This window comes from Dermacentor andersoni, chromosome 5, assembly GCF_023375885.2.
Source record: "Dermacentor andersoni chromosome 5, qqDerAnde1_hic_scaffold, whole genome shotgun sequence".
Classification (NCBI taxonomy): domain Eukaryota; kingdom Metazoa; phylum Arthropoda; class Arachnida; order Ixodida; family Ixodidae; genus Dermacentor; species Dermacentor andersoni.
Genome location: NC_092818.1, coordinates 171,040,269 through 171,055,272, shown reverse-complemented (window position 1 = coordinate 171,055,272; position 15,004 = coordinate 171,040,269). Strand labels below are relative to the sequence as shown.

Below are 15,004 nucleotides of genomic sequence, written 5' to 3'. Positions count from 1 at the left end.
GGCAGTATAATAGCAAGAGCTTGGTGGATAAATAATAATAATAATAATAATAATAATAATAATAATAATAATAATAATAATAATAATAATAATAGTCACCATTACTTAAGAGTCTCTGCGTGAGCATATGCAGGCACTCTAACTGCTCTGACCAAGCTTAAGGGGTTGCGCCATCGTAGCCCGCGGTTTCCTTTTATATTTCGAGCAGAACTTAGGTTAAACAAATGAATGTTCAGACCGTTCAAAGTAAAGACGACAGGAAACAAAGTGTCGTTCTTCGGCGGGAAATCATAATCAGAAAGTGGTTTTGGCACGTAAAACGCCATAATTTAATTTTTTTTTCGGCGGTAAATGACAATGGGAATAACTGACCCTAGTCTACGACTGCGTAGTGTACCAAAAATAGGTCCAGGACGTTTGTCGTTTGTGAAACGTTTCGCGCATGCCATGTGAACTTTCATAAATGTTTGGCACTGCCTGTGGGGGCTAACAGCAGGCGCGCTCTAGTAGTATATGGCAAATCTTATTTGCCATATTTGCCATGTGCGCTGGTGCGTTTTCGATGACAGCGCTACTGAAGACGGTGGTGCTCGATGCAGCGTGGACAAACCTGTCGTCATCGACATCAACTTTACGGTCAACTATAAAAGAGCAGCCACTACCGGTGGCGCCTTGTGGGCTCGGCGGCTGTGCACAGACGCAGATCGCTAATCCATTCACTCTTGTCATGCAGGTTGGTAAAGCTTACAGTCTTTTTTCTAAGAAGTCTAGCAGTTATTTCCTGCTTCAGCTGCCGAGCCCGCACTGCTGCCTTCTTGTCGCTCTTGAGTGTTCTGATGTAATTCGTGCCTTGATGATGATGTCGGGCGATATCGAAAGCAACCCCGGCCCGAACTCCGATGCTTTACTAACTGAATTGAAGAACTTGTCTGCTGGTCAGTCGCAATTGATCAGTCAGGTTCAAGACCTGAAAGCTGATTTATTGTCGACGGACAAAGCTATTGCTGATATGGGCAAACGCAGGACTGATCTAGAGGGGCATTATCAAAATCTTCTCTCCCTGCGCTCTGACTTTGAAACCGTGAAAACGTGTACCGCTCAAGTAGCCACTGTGGTACACAGGCTGGAAACGCGTATTGATGACGCCGAGAACCAGTCACGACGCAATAATCTTATTTTTTATGGCCTCCATGAATCAACTGGATCAGAGGCGTTTGCCCAGACCGAGCAACTTATCGTCAAGCACTGCCACGATCATCTGAATATTTGTATCGAGCTGAAAGAAATTGAGCGCGCACATCGTCTCGGTCATTGCACAGGTACTAACCGCTACCGTCCTCACATACAAAATTCGCCTTCCATAAAACAAAAGAATTGATTCTTTCTAACGGCCGCAAGTTCAAAGGAACCAGATTCAGCGTTGGAGAGGATTTCACTCGTTCCGTACAAAATGCTCGCAGGCACCTCATTACTTTCGCAAAAAGCAAATCATTACCTTTTTCTTTGCGATTCAAAGCACTGCATATGAGCCATAAGCGCTACGTCTACGACGAGCAAACGCAGTTTGTCAAAAACAGAATATAGCAATTTCCCGGTCGTAAAACTTTCTGTTACACTCAAGCCCAAATCTAACATATCACTGTCTCTAATCTTTGCCAACGCACACAGTTTCCCTCCCAAACGTGACGCTTTTTCCAACCTTGTTTTATCATCCAACAGTAATATAATGGTGATAACCGAAACGTGGCCTACAGAAGATATAACACATACAGAAGTACTAGCCGACTTACCGGAATTTCATGTCTATCGAAAGGATCGCAAAGGCATGCGGGGGGGGGGGGGGGGGGGTGTACTGATTGCTGTACACCAGCAGTTATCGCGCTCCCTAGCCAAAAACATCACTTCTGATCTTGAAGTATTATGGCTAATTATTCATGCTTCCCCCCATACTATCATTCTAGGTGTTTGCTACAGGCCTCCGAATAATGTTCCAGATTTCACATTTAAGCTTAATAACAGTTTGAGTGACCTTAGTATTCAACACCCGCAAGCAGAAGTCCTCCTTTCGGTGATTTTAATTTTCCTCAAGTAGACTGGAGCAATGACGTCCCCATAACCATGGGCAGTGAGCCTGCCAGAGATTTTGTGGATTTCTGCCTTAATTTGAATTTAACCCAACTTGTATCAGAACCTACACGCGTTACACTGAGCACTTCTAGCATCTTAGATCTAATCCTAACCAGTAATCCGGAAAGCTTACCATCAATAACATATCTACCTGGAGTCAGCGACCATAAAGTAATTCACGCCACATTTTCGTTTCAACCCGTAAAACGCCATTTAGTCAGCAAAACAATCCGCCTGTACAATAAAGGTAATTATGATGCAATTAACAGGGATCTGAGCGCATTTCTTCCTACGTTCGTGAGGTTATGTTCTACGCACTCTACTAATGAAAACTGGTCAATATTTAAAAACAAACTAGGTGATCTCGTTGATAAGTTCATACCGAGAATAACGTTCCGTGGAAACCGAAACAAGCCATGGTTCACTAAAACGCTTAAGCGACTTGAAAACAAAAAGAAACGTCTCTTCCGCTCAGCCAAACTAAACGGACACCCCTCTGCTTGGGGGAAATATCTCGTGGCCGAAGACGATTATCTGAGGGCTATACGGAATGCTAAATTCTCCTTTTCCCCGATGAACTGCCTAAAATGCTTACGAACAGCCCTCGTCAATTTTGGCAAATAATAAACCCACAGGAGGCGCGCATGATCAGCGTGTTAAATGCACATGGCGAAGTGGTCAGCGACAGCGAGTGTGCTGACATTTTTAACGCTGCCTTTTTCTCTGTATTTACTAACGAGACTTAAACTCCAGATCTTCCCACATCTACTAACATAACTGCGCGTATGTCGCCAATTATATTCTCGGCAGACGGAATCACCTCGATTATTGATAACATAAAGCTTTCATCGTCTGCAGGTGTAGATGATATTAGTTCCAAACTCTTAAAAATATTAACCATGTATCTGCTGCGTACCTAACTTTGTTGTTTTCGCAGTCACTCTCTACAGGCATCTTACCATCCGACTGGAAAGTGGGCAAGGTCATTCCAGTCTTCAAATCAGGCAACAGAGACACCCCATTAAATTATCTTCCTATATCATTAACTAGTGTCCCCTGCAAAATCATGGAACACGTCATATACTCGCATATCATGAACTTTTTAGATTCAATATGTTTTTTTCATCCTTGTCAGCACGGATTTCGAAAAGCCTATTCTTGCGAAACACAGTTGGCAATTTTCCTTCACGACCTGCATGTTAACCTTGACAGTAACCTTCAGTCTGATGCCATATTCCTGGGTTTTGCAAAAGCATTTGACACAGTTCCTCACAAACGTTTGCTGCTAAAATTGTCTCACTTAAATTTACACCCCGACGTACTAAAGTAGATAGAAGCATTCTTGACTAACCACTCTCAGTTTGTTTTTGCTAATAACCATTATTCTAGCAGACTCCCCGTAACATCAGGCGTCCCCAAGGGATCCGTCTTGGGACCACTTCTTTTCTTTAATTTACATTAACGCTCTACCAACGCATGTATTATGTAACATTCGCATGTTTGCAGATGACTGTGTAATCTACCGCAAAGTTATCAACACATCTGACCACACATTCATCCAGAACGATCTCAATAATGTACAAGAATGGTGTAATCGCTGGCTAATGAACCTAAATCCTAACAAATGTAAACTCGTGTCTTTCACTCGCAGCCGTAACCCTCTCACATTTACCTATACCATTGCTGATGTTCCAATAGAATCAGTCCTATCATTCAAATACCTCGGTGTCGCCCTATCTTGCACGCTACTAACATAATCTCAGCTGCTAATAGATCACTGGGATTTCTTAGGCGACATCTGCGTCATACCCCACAATAAGTAAAAGCGTTGGCCTATAAATCATTTGTAAGATCGAAACTTGAGTATGCATCTCCCATCTGGAATTCGCATCAGATGTATATAATAAATGCACTTGAGGCTGTGCAAAATTGTGCTACTAGGTTTATTCAATCTTCATATTCGTACGATATCAGCATTTCATCGATGAAAGCGGTATCTGGCTTGGAAACGCTTTCTTTCCGTCGACAGGCTGCCACCCTCTCTCTCTTCTGTTCATTTTTTTTTTTCAGCTCCCTAAATCACCCACCGTACATCACGCCCCCTTCTTACATATCTCATAGCACCAGTCATCCGCTTCAAGTTGCACGCACACGTGCCCGGACCACCACTTTTCAAGCATCATTTTTTATTCGAGCATCAAGGGACTGGAACGGCCTTCCACACGCCATCGCAGCCATCACAAGCCCATCTGCCTTTACCGAAGCTGTTGTCACCCATATCTCAAAATGAACGCCTGTTCCTAATGTTTATTTTATTAACCACCCCTTATGTAATGCCCTCCAGTGGGGTTTTTAAGGTAATAAAGTGAAGTGAAGTGAAATATGAGACAGAAGTGAAGAGGGTCAACGAGAGAAGAACCAGTACTTGCGAATTTTAATTGTGCGGTTCGCTGGAAGGATCAACGTGCCAATATTCTGTAGGGACACGTATGGGGTATTTAAAAGCAGGTTAGGAGCATTTGTGCTGGTCGGCTTGTTGCTTTGTGATGAGCTAAAATATCAAGTTGCACAAAGACGCAGCATAATGCCTCAAGCGTGCGCAAACTCTGCATTTGCACACAGCAAATTGGTAAGCCCGCGTACGTGCATGAATAGTGACGTCATACGCTCGGGAATTAAGTTGCAAAAACGAGTCAATGATTCTGTCAGTATAGTGTAGGGGCATATCTGCTTGTTAATCTATGGATGGCGGAACGTGTCGCGTTCCAATGTATTCAATGTATTGTCCAATGTATTATCCTACCCCATGTGACTAACGCTTTTGATATGCGTGATGATGATATACAGAGGTGCGCTTTGATCATATTATTGTGAAAGAATTCAGTCGCTTCAGCTCCAGCTGTTGGCGGTAGCGCGCAAAATACGCTCACATTGAACACAATATTCACGCGGCCATCATTCAGTGCTCATGTTTATTTCAGAATTGCCTTGTGCTCACTAGTATGGCTGTTCTACCTTAGCATGTTGGTTTCGCAATCAATAAGGTGCATGAAGTATATATCACTTGTTTTTTTTTTATCGATTCTACATGAAGCTTAGATTCTCGACTTCGCCACAGTGGACATGGACGACAAGGACAGCCATCGTGAGTGGCAGTCAGTGCACTGCTAGCTGTTAACCATTGCTTATAGATGATGGCACCTCCTCACTTATCCACTAAACAACGAGTTAGTGATTCTTACTTTCTGTTATTCGCACTTGTCGATACAATGCCCTTAGTTCAAAGCCTAGAAGCCCTTAGACCTGACAAGGGTGAAACTTCGTGGTTACTATAGGCACAGGCCATGTTAGCCGTAGTTCCTTCGAAGGCTCGAGATACTGGATGGCCACGCTTTCTACGTCTATGCTTTAGTTCTTCCCGTAGAAGCGTGATAGTTGCGGCTGATTGACACTGGGCCTCTTCTCCATCTTGGATATTTCCGACACGTCGTACAGGTCGTCCTCCCAGACCTCTGTCGGCGGCCTCTTGATCGTGGGGGACGACGCCGCTGAGGTCAGCACGGGCGGCGTGAACGGCGGTTCTGGAGGACGGGGTGGGGCCAGGACTTCCACTTGGGGTTTGTTGGTCGTGCATAGAGCCACCGCCAGCAGGAGCACGAGTGCGCACAGTACGCCGATGATCCACACGTGCACGCGACACGTGAACGCCACCATGGGTTCCATGTGCTCCATGTACGCAGACTCCCGCGATACGCGAGCGAAGCGATTGATCACGAACGAGCTGCTGTCACTACTCGGAGGTGCTTGGACCGCTGATGCTATTTTCGGTCGCTTGCGCGCCGTGGATGAAGGTTTCAGCGTCCGATCGCTTGTCGTTTGAGTAATGTGCACAGTCGTGGTTCTCATAGCCTGCGTGGTCGTCTTCATTATTTTTGCTGTCGTGAGGGACGTCAATTTTGTACCGAAAAGCACCTTCATAAGCCCGTCTGGCTTTGCGTCGGTTGTCATTTTTCGTTTCGGAATAGCCTGTTGAGCTGTGCACTGTCCAATGTTGTCATCAGCGCTCTTGGCCAGTGTGGTCGGCTTGTCCTTGTCCGTTTTCTCCACCATGGATGGAGTACTACTGGACGTCGTTGCTGCACTTTTAGCAGATTCATCATCGTTGTTCGGTGCAGGGGCGTCGATTTGCTCTTCTTTCGTATCGATTTGTGCTTCACCACCTTTCGATAGGAATTTCGGCACCCACCTGTGGTACGAGCTCAGTTCCGCTTGCTGGTCGTGCTCGTCGGTCTTCTCAGCAGCGTCTTGTCTCTGCACTTGTGACAGGAGCTTGTCCATTAGCCAGTCTTCTTGGTACGCGTGTACGACACGGGGTGCCTGCGTCGGGTAGATGTCTTCGCCGCCCTCCTCGTCGTCGTCACCGTCAACGGCGTAGGCGACATCATCGTTGTGGCCAGGCTCTAGCATTTTGTGCCATCGGATGCCCCTGCGGCCACGTTGTGGTGGTGACGGAGCACCGGCATGTGGGTGCACCTTTGAGCCGGGCTGGTGTTCGGCGGCCGCGGACAGCGCGAAGCAGGACAGAAGCCAGAGGACCAGAAGGCGCCGGCGTACACCGCCGGACGCCCCCATGGCCTCCGCGGCAGCCGGTCTCGGCTCTCAAGGCTCTCGCGCATTCCCCCCAAGCCCCACTACTTCTTCTTCAGCCCTCTACAGCCATGGCAATAACTTTATTGTTGTTTTCTATCAAGCATGTGGCTCCTACCCACTATGGATGATTGGCCAAAAGATGAATGCATTATTCAAATCGTAATGAAGGATAAATTTCGAAATATCTGTTGACTTAGCGCTGTAGAACACTTGTAAGAGACTTGGGCCGAGCTACGACATAGTCATTTTCGAAGCCAGCCTATGTTGTGACAAAGTGATAACCAGGCGCAGTCTAACTTCTAAAGCAGAATTTTTTCTTCTCGCTCCGATTTTCGTGAGCATCATTTGCCGCGCAGGCATGTTTTATTCTTGTGTTGTTTTCCATTACCCTCATTTGTTGATTCTTATCTTTATCCTGTTCTTCACTTACTATTCTCCTTCTATACGTACCTTGCCTCTTCTAGAGCCGGCAGGAATCGTGCTCCTTGTGGTGACAGTTGCCAGCTGGCTGTCTTTTTTCTCTATGTGATTGTTTTTGTGTGGGCAAATCCCATACGCACCCGCACACTCCCTCCTCCGAAATCCGAGAGCTCTTTCGTCGCCTCATCGAGTAAAGACACGACGTCACATTTCAGTGGCTCTCAAGCCACTGTGGCCTGATGGGCAACGAACATGCCGATGAAGCAGGTCGATCTGACCATGAATACGGCGTGTAGAAACCAAGGAGGTTAAAGAAAAACTGCTGGAGTGGAGGGAGCGCCGGTCAAACGAATTGGCCGCGTCGCCATCTTGCGGGGTGGGGGGGGGGGAGGCAAAAGCACGCCAGTCGCCGCAGCTTATGTGTTTCGGGTCGTCGTATCTTGCCGTGCGCGGTGTTGTGCGGGTCCCAAAATGTGCTAGCGCGCTCGGGTATATTTAGGAAAGTTGACGTACGAGCAGTTGACACGTTAGCGTTATCCTTCTCATTTAAGTAAAATTGCAGACTGCCTTGCTCTAAAATAAAGGAAAATTTCATATTTCAGGCTGAAAGAAAATGGCCGCCACTAAAGTTCCGGGACCCTCTATGAAATGAGAATGATAAAGCACCGGCAACACCTGATGATAATTAAGATAATAATGAATACTTATGCTTGTTGCATGTGCTGCTATTTCTCATGCTACGTTTTCGGTTTTGATTGCTTTTTGTTCTGACAGCTTTCATGATTGCTCAAATTATGCAGTGCATTAAAGAAGGCTAATGAACGCTAATTATTCCGCGAATTTTTTTCCACTTTGCGGCAGCTGCGCACTCATGCCGATAGAATGAGACAAATGCCCCAGTACTCGGATATCTGCGATCCGGAGACCCCCAATATGGCTCGCTTCATCGCCAACAGTGTTGAATTATAACTTGAAATTCTGTCAAGCAATTAAGAACCGCTTTAAGAGTCGGCGAACAGCGCTGCGAAGCTCTTGGCAGGCCGCTTCTTGTTCCCCGCAATGTGGCCGTCGCCGGCTTCACCCGAGTCCATAGGCCAGTATAGGCGACTTCCACTCCAGTAATTTTATTTAACTTCCTTGGCAGAAACAAATTTCGCTGTCAAGAACAGATGCAGCAGTGAAACTTCGAGTGCTTGCAAATGATGCCACACTGTCGCTGTGGAACACATCTAGCTTCCAGCACACACGTCTGCATCGACTGGACCTCGGTCTTCGACTGCGTCCTCCTCCAGGACTACCCCGACCCGAGAGAAAAGTACTTTGCCGACTGTGGCTTGGCATCGCTTTTACCAACTCCTATGCTTTCCGCATCAAAAGGGAAGGTAGTGCTGGGTGTGACCACTGCGGCAGGGAGAAAACTAGTGAACACGTGCTTTGCCGTTGTCCCCGATACAGCGCGCACACGCAGTGACTCGCGACCGTCTTGTCGAACGGCCACCTCTGAAGCAGAAAGTCATAGAATCCTGGAACGCCTGCCTATACAGTCGCCACACCACAAGTCGGTCAGGGCGCTCTTGAAGTTTTGCGTTCGAGTGGCATATTAGAGAGACTATAGACCCCGCGGACGTTCCCCAGCTCCTCTATTATTTTTGTGCGTTTGTTTTATCTCCCCGCTATTCTTTCCGTCTTTCCTTTCCACTTATTGTTCCCCCAGTGAGGGTAGCAAACCAGAATCTCTTCCCGTTAACCTCCTTGCCCTTCCCACCCAGTTTCTCTCTCTATACCGGGTGCTGCTGTCCTGCCGAGTAAACAACATAAACAACAACTTGGTCTACTAGGCACATACGCGGAATAGACAACTTCAACTCCTGAGTTTGTGTCGCCGAATACGTGCATAGGTCATTGGTTACGCACCCATTCGTGCCCATCTATCCAGAATCGATATGCTCCACCTGGTTTGTGCCTGAATAGACAAACAGAACAAGAGACAAAAAGTAAAGAAGTCAGCAGCAGAAAATTGAACCTGGTTCTAGGTCGCAACGGAAACAGCCGAGTGCAAAAAAATAAGGAAAATATATCAATTGGGACTATAGAGCACACATTCAGTGAGGAGCATTTATCTACGGAGAAATGAAGGAATCGGCAACAGAAAATGAAAGCAGTCGGCAAGAGAGAAGTGCGTAAAGTTACGTTTCACTGGCGTCATTTTATGCAAACGTTTCTATCTTTATCTTTACGTTTGCATAATATTGTCGCAGTCCAACGCGGACAGTAGACAGGGAGACGTTCAAGAGCCGCAGGACAACTTGTTCAACATACAAAACAGGCCAGAGCCACGTCTTCTTCGATCTCGCCGAATCCCACTGACCCACTAGACGAAATTGTTGTTGTTGTTGTTGTCCTATGTGGCCGTGGCACATACCCACAGTGGGGGATTGGCCAAGAATCGGGCGGTTTAATTAGGTGCCTAAAAATAATAATGATAACAAGGGAGTTAACAATTTGGGTGTGTGAGCTTAAAAGTAAACGTTTTGTGTCTGGAGAAAAAAAAAAAGATAATCAGATGAAAACCGGGTATAAGAAAATAATAATAATAATAATAACAATAATAATTAATAATAGATAAGAAATAAAAGAAAGCTATGGTAGGGAGGGAGAACGATCAATCTAACATGGAAAACGATTGGTTTCAATTAGGTAATTTTGGATCGCCAAGAAATCCATTAATGTCCCTATCTTCGTTGTCGTCTGCATTGAAGAATAGACGCACGCGTCAATATTTGCTTTAAAATTTGCGCAAACTATAAAGAAAGCTTTAGTTCACACAGATCTCTACATAACCGTTTAGTTCCGCAGATTTATTTTATGATGTCCTACCACTTATTCAATTTCAGCACTTCATAAACAATATAAAACAATATAATGGCGTCCATCTTGTAATGTCACTAAATTATGCTCACGTTTAGTAATATTCCTATCAAGTGCACCGCTGCAACTTTAATTTTGCACTCTGCCGGAAGTGTAATGAGGGTTCACTGAAAGTGTTAATAACATAACAATAATGATAATAAAACAATCCATAGGTTTATTCAACGCGCCCAGGAACAACCCTGAGGTCTGTTAACTAGTACACGAGCGTAGCAGAAAAAGAACTTGGTTATAAGAACGGTAAGAAAACGTAAATAAAAGGACAAAAAGTTTGCAAGGACCACCGAAAATTCCGGCTGAACCCATGTCAACATGACTATCGGCGTTAATGCAATTACTATACAAGATGATGCCAACTGTATGACGACGGTGCAATGACGATTGTACAACGGCGACAGCGTGACGATGGTGGCATGAGGACAATGGAATGCCGACGAGTGGATGACGACGATGACATGACAACGCCAGTGTGAAAACGATGGCGTGCAATGGCGTGGCGACGACAATGACGACGACTGTACGATAACGATGGCGTGACGAGAAAGGTATGACGAGAATCGGATGACGAAGCCGGTATGACGACAATTGAACGACCGCGATGACATCACTATGGCGGTATGACAACGAATGCATGGCAACGACTGTGCGACGACGACGCAATGCTGACGATGGCATGAGAACGGCGTCATAATGACGACTGAATTACGACAGCATTGTCACGATGGAATGAAGAACGAATGCTGTCTATGGAAAGACGAAGGCGGCGTGACGACCATAGCATGGCGAGAATAGGATGACGTTTCTTAAGCAGTGTCGATGGTACGGCGACAGTCTACGTAACGACGACTCCATGGCGAGAGTCGGATGACGAAGCGGGAATGACAACAATGCAAAATGACCCCGACGGCATCACGACCAAGATACCAGTGGCTCAAGCTAGTAGACAACTTGGGTCACGGTATCGGCGAAAATGATTAGAGACAGGCACGGACATAGATATGGGAAAGTGCGTCAAATGTACTAAGAGCACTAAACGCTCTAAATAGGGCACAATACACGATGAAAACGTATCAAAATTCGAGGCAAATTGTGAAAAGGTACAGTGCATTCGACGAAACGCAAGGTAAATTGGATATTCGTATAAGATGAGCCCGGAAAGAAACCCCAATGATCATGTTAAACAGTCATTCTACAACGGCACTGGTAGACAAATATAATAATTACTTTAAACAATAACTATTCGTATTCAAGCACATCTCGAAACTATACAAGCAGCAATTATCCGTAGCCAAATGTACTGTGGAAATACACGATGCAAAGTAATGGTTCAGGAAAAGACATCTTGCCGTGCACCTACTTGTGGCAGAATACTAAAGAAAGGAAACTTAATAACGAGTTCTTCGAAATGAAAGTTTTACTTTTTAGGAAAGTTCCAGAAAGAAAATCACAGGGACTCTTAAGATCTCTCTTAAGAGGTGAACGGCGAAAGCCTACTCTTCCTCCTCTTATCATTCGCCTCTTTCACTTTGCCTCTTTTCTTTCTCTTCTTTCTTTTCGTCATTACTGCTCACTACTAAGCATATTTAGTCATTTGTAATTAATTGTGGTCATTACAAGCCGTCGTTAGACATGTTGCCCATATTATATCATATGATATGATATGATATCATATCATATCATAGTCATTAGTAGTCATTACAAGTTATTTCAGTGATTATTAGTCATTAGTGGTCATTACTGAGCATTTTTAGTAATGTCTAATCAATTGTAGTTGTTACAATTCGTCGTTAGACATATGGGTCATTTCATAGTCATTAGTAGTCATTACAGTCATTATTAGTCATTACTGCTCACTAGCAAACATTGTTAGTCATTTGTAATCAATTCTGGTCATTACAAGCCGTCGTTATACATATTGGTCATTTCGTAGTCATTTTAGTCATTACTACTCATTATTAGACATTTCTAGTAATTTCTAATCAATTGTGGTCATTACAAGTCATCCATTAAAAGCCATCGTTAGACATATCGGTCATTTCGGAGTCATTAGTAGTCATTACAATTCAGTAGTAGCCATTATTAGTCATTAGTAGTGATTAATAACCTCTACCAATCTCTGTTATAACGTTATCATTCACTAACTGTCACTACAAATCATTTTTCATTCCTTAATCTATCTTTAATCTGTCTTCATATGGCGTGATGACGCTTCGGTGGACACTCCGGCGGTCAAGTCTGCTGATACAAAGTTCACCATGAGCCTAGAAAGGCTTTCGCCTTAAAAAGAAATCGTCTCATCATAGATTGTTTAGAGCAAAGCTCTTGAGCACCAAATCTTGCGGTGAGCGTCGACGTCGTACCTCGTAACCCTGTGAACGGGCACAGCGAAATATGAGAGCGAACGTGCAGTGCAGCAGGGGATGAAAAAAGCGGCGAGAGTGAAGAAAGCGCGAGGAGGAAAGCGGAGGAGGAGGGTGTGGCAGAAGCGTGAGAGGAAAAGCGTAGTGCCGCGCACGATGGGCTTTGCGGCGGCGATGGCTACGAGATGGCGCCAGAATAGCGCGCGTCATCCGTTTGGAAACAAAGCACTGCATGAGCCGAAGTTGTGTGCGGCGGCTGCTGCGAATCGCGCACACACGCCACCCATATGCTGGCTCTTGCGATCTCCTGATTAGCGAGGGAGTCGCGCCACACATCGCTCCATTATCAACGTGCCACACGAGACAGATTGTCCACGCAAGCCATTATATCGCGAAATGAAAATACGCAGTGGCTGTGCTCAAATTTCGCATTAGGGAGTATCGTAATCGCCGGTAAATCTTTTTCTTTGCGCCACGGCTCTTATAGGGGTTTCTCTTTGTAGAAATACGCTTCCGTCACCAAAACGAGCAAATTATTTTCGTCCTAAAGTAGTTTTTGAGACACGGACAAGAACCCAATAACACAGTGGCGTAGTACAACAGTGGCATGTATTTAAACACGATCGCACTACGTGTTTAAATACATGCATGAAATGTTATTTAATAGGCCACTGCCTAGGGTCCATTCTGTTAAGAGGAAGCTTTAGCTCGGGTCCAACTCCGACGCGGCCCATTCAAATACATGTAAAAACGCAAAAACGTTTTTCTGAGAGAATTCCTAGACCGATTTTATGAAATTTGTTGCATTTTAGAGAGCAAGTTGAATCCTAGTGATTGTTGGTCGCGAAATTTCTATTTATGTCCTGAATTTTGTTAAAAAGATTTTCAAAAATGCGAAAGTTTGAAAAAAATAGAAGTACGAAGTTTACAGATTCATTGCTCTGCATAAAAAACAGATATCTCGGTTCTGTAAACGGTATCCATTAGATCATTAAAGTCGACAAATTCGATACGTCATTTTATATCTTACGTGAATTTGTTACGTTGTTTACAAGGGTTCTGCAAAAGCTATATTTCCACATTACTAAATTTGTTGAGATTCATGTGTAACACAGCAATTTTCTCCGCTTTAGATGTGCTATTAGATGCAATTCACGGAATTATATTATCAGTTATCGTTGCTGAGTTACGCAGTTGTAAACTTCATAGTTTCGTTTTTTGAAAATTTTCGAGTTTTGCCATTTTTTAATAAAAAATTGACGACCTAAATAAGAAGCCTGAAACCAACAGTCGCTATACTTTAAGTTTTTCTTTTAAATGCAACAAACCTTGTCAAATTTGGTGCAGTGGTTGCCGAGAAAAGCGAATTCTCCTTCTACATGTATTTAGATAAGAGCACCCAAGCTAAAGCTTCCTCTTAAGCACAAATATGACAGTAAACGACCAGGTTGTGAAGAAGTGCATTTTTTTTACAATCATTAGAATTTAGAATTTGTTGATCACATCACCCAGTACTTGAGTCTGTAATCATCGTGGTCGTCCTGCCTTTCTACGGGCTTGAAAGTAGTAGTCGTCGGAAGAGGCTTACGGGTCGACGTGATTGGTACGATGAGAGGCTTGCACCTTGTCGTCGTCGTACGCGGTTTACACGTGGTCGTGGTAACCCTCGTCGTCGTAGGCCTCGGTTTGCACGTGGTCGTCGTCGTTCTCGTAGTCGTGCGCGGTCTACACGTTGTCGTTGTCGTAGTTGTCGTCCTCGGCCGGCACGTAGTTGTCGTTGTCGTAGTTGTCGTCCTCGGCCGGCACGTAGTTGTCGTTGTCGTGCGTGGCCTACACGTCGTCGTTGTGGTGGTTCGCGGCCGGCACGTCGTCGTCGTCGTCGTCGTTGTTGTTGTCGACGTTGTAGTTCGCGGTTTGCACGTCGTAGTCGTGGTGGTCGTTGTCCGTGGCTTGCACGTGGTGGTCGTTGTCCGTGGCTTGCACGTGGTGGTCGTTGTCCGTGGCTTGCATGTCGTCGTCGTTGTCGTTCGCCTACGCGTTGTCGTCGGCTTATGCGTTGTCGTCGGCTTACGCGTGGTCGTCTCGGGAACCTCGCAGCCTCCGGCCGCTGTCACCTGGGGTCGCATCCGCCGGTGCAGACTAAGGTGCCGGGACAGGCTGTCTGCGATCCTCAGGCGGCTGTCGCGCTGGATGCGTGGTAGTACGCGGTCGAGGAACCAGTCCTCATAGTAGCGGTTGTTCTGTAGCCTCCGGTTGGGAACCGGCTCCGCGTCTCCTAGAGCAGGCTCCTCTGCCAGGTTCTCCCAGACGACGGCGCGCTTTCCCCGCTGCCGTGGTTGGATCGGTCGCGCTTCAGCGGCGGCCAGCAGAAGGCAGCCCAGCGTGAGCACGGCGAGCCGCGTCATGCTGCTGCCGCCCTCTCCGGTCCTTTCACGCAGCGCCCCGATGCTAGCCGGCTCCTCGGCGACGACGCCCTTTCTTCATCAGCGCCGGAACGGCGAGAACGGCACGTGCATCCG

General features: G+C 45.7%; 1 pseudogene; it reads left to right on the top strand.

Annotated features, from left to right (window-relative positions):
- The first annotated feature begins 562 nt into the window (after window positions 1-562).
- On the top strand, window positions 563-1,584 carry LOC126532183 (uncharacterized; annotated as a pseudogene).
- Window positions 1,585-15,004: the final 13,420 nt, after the last annotated feature.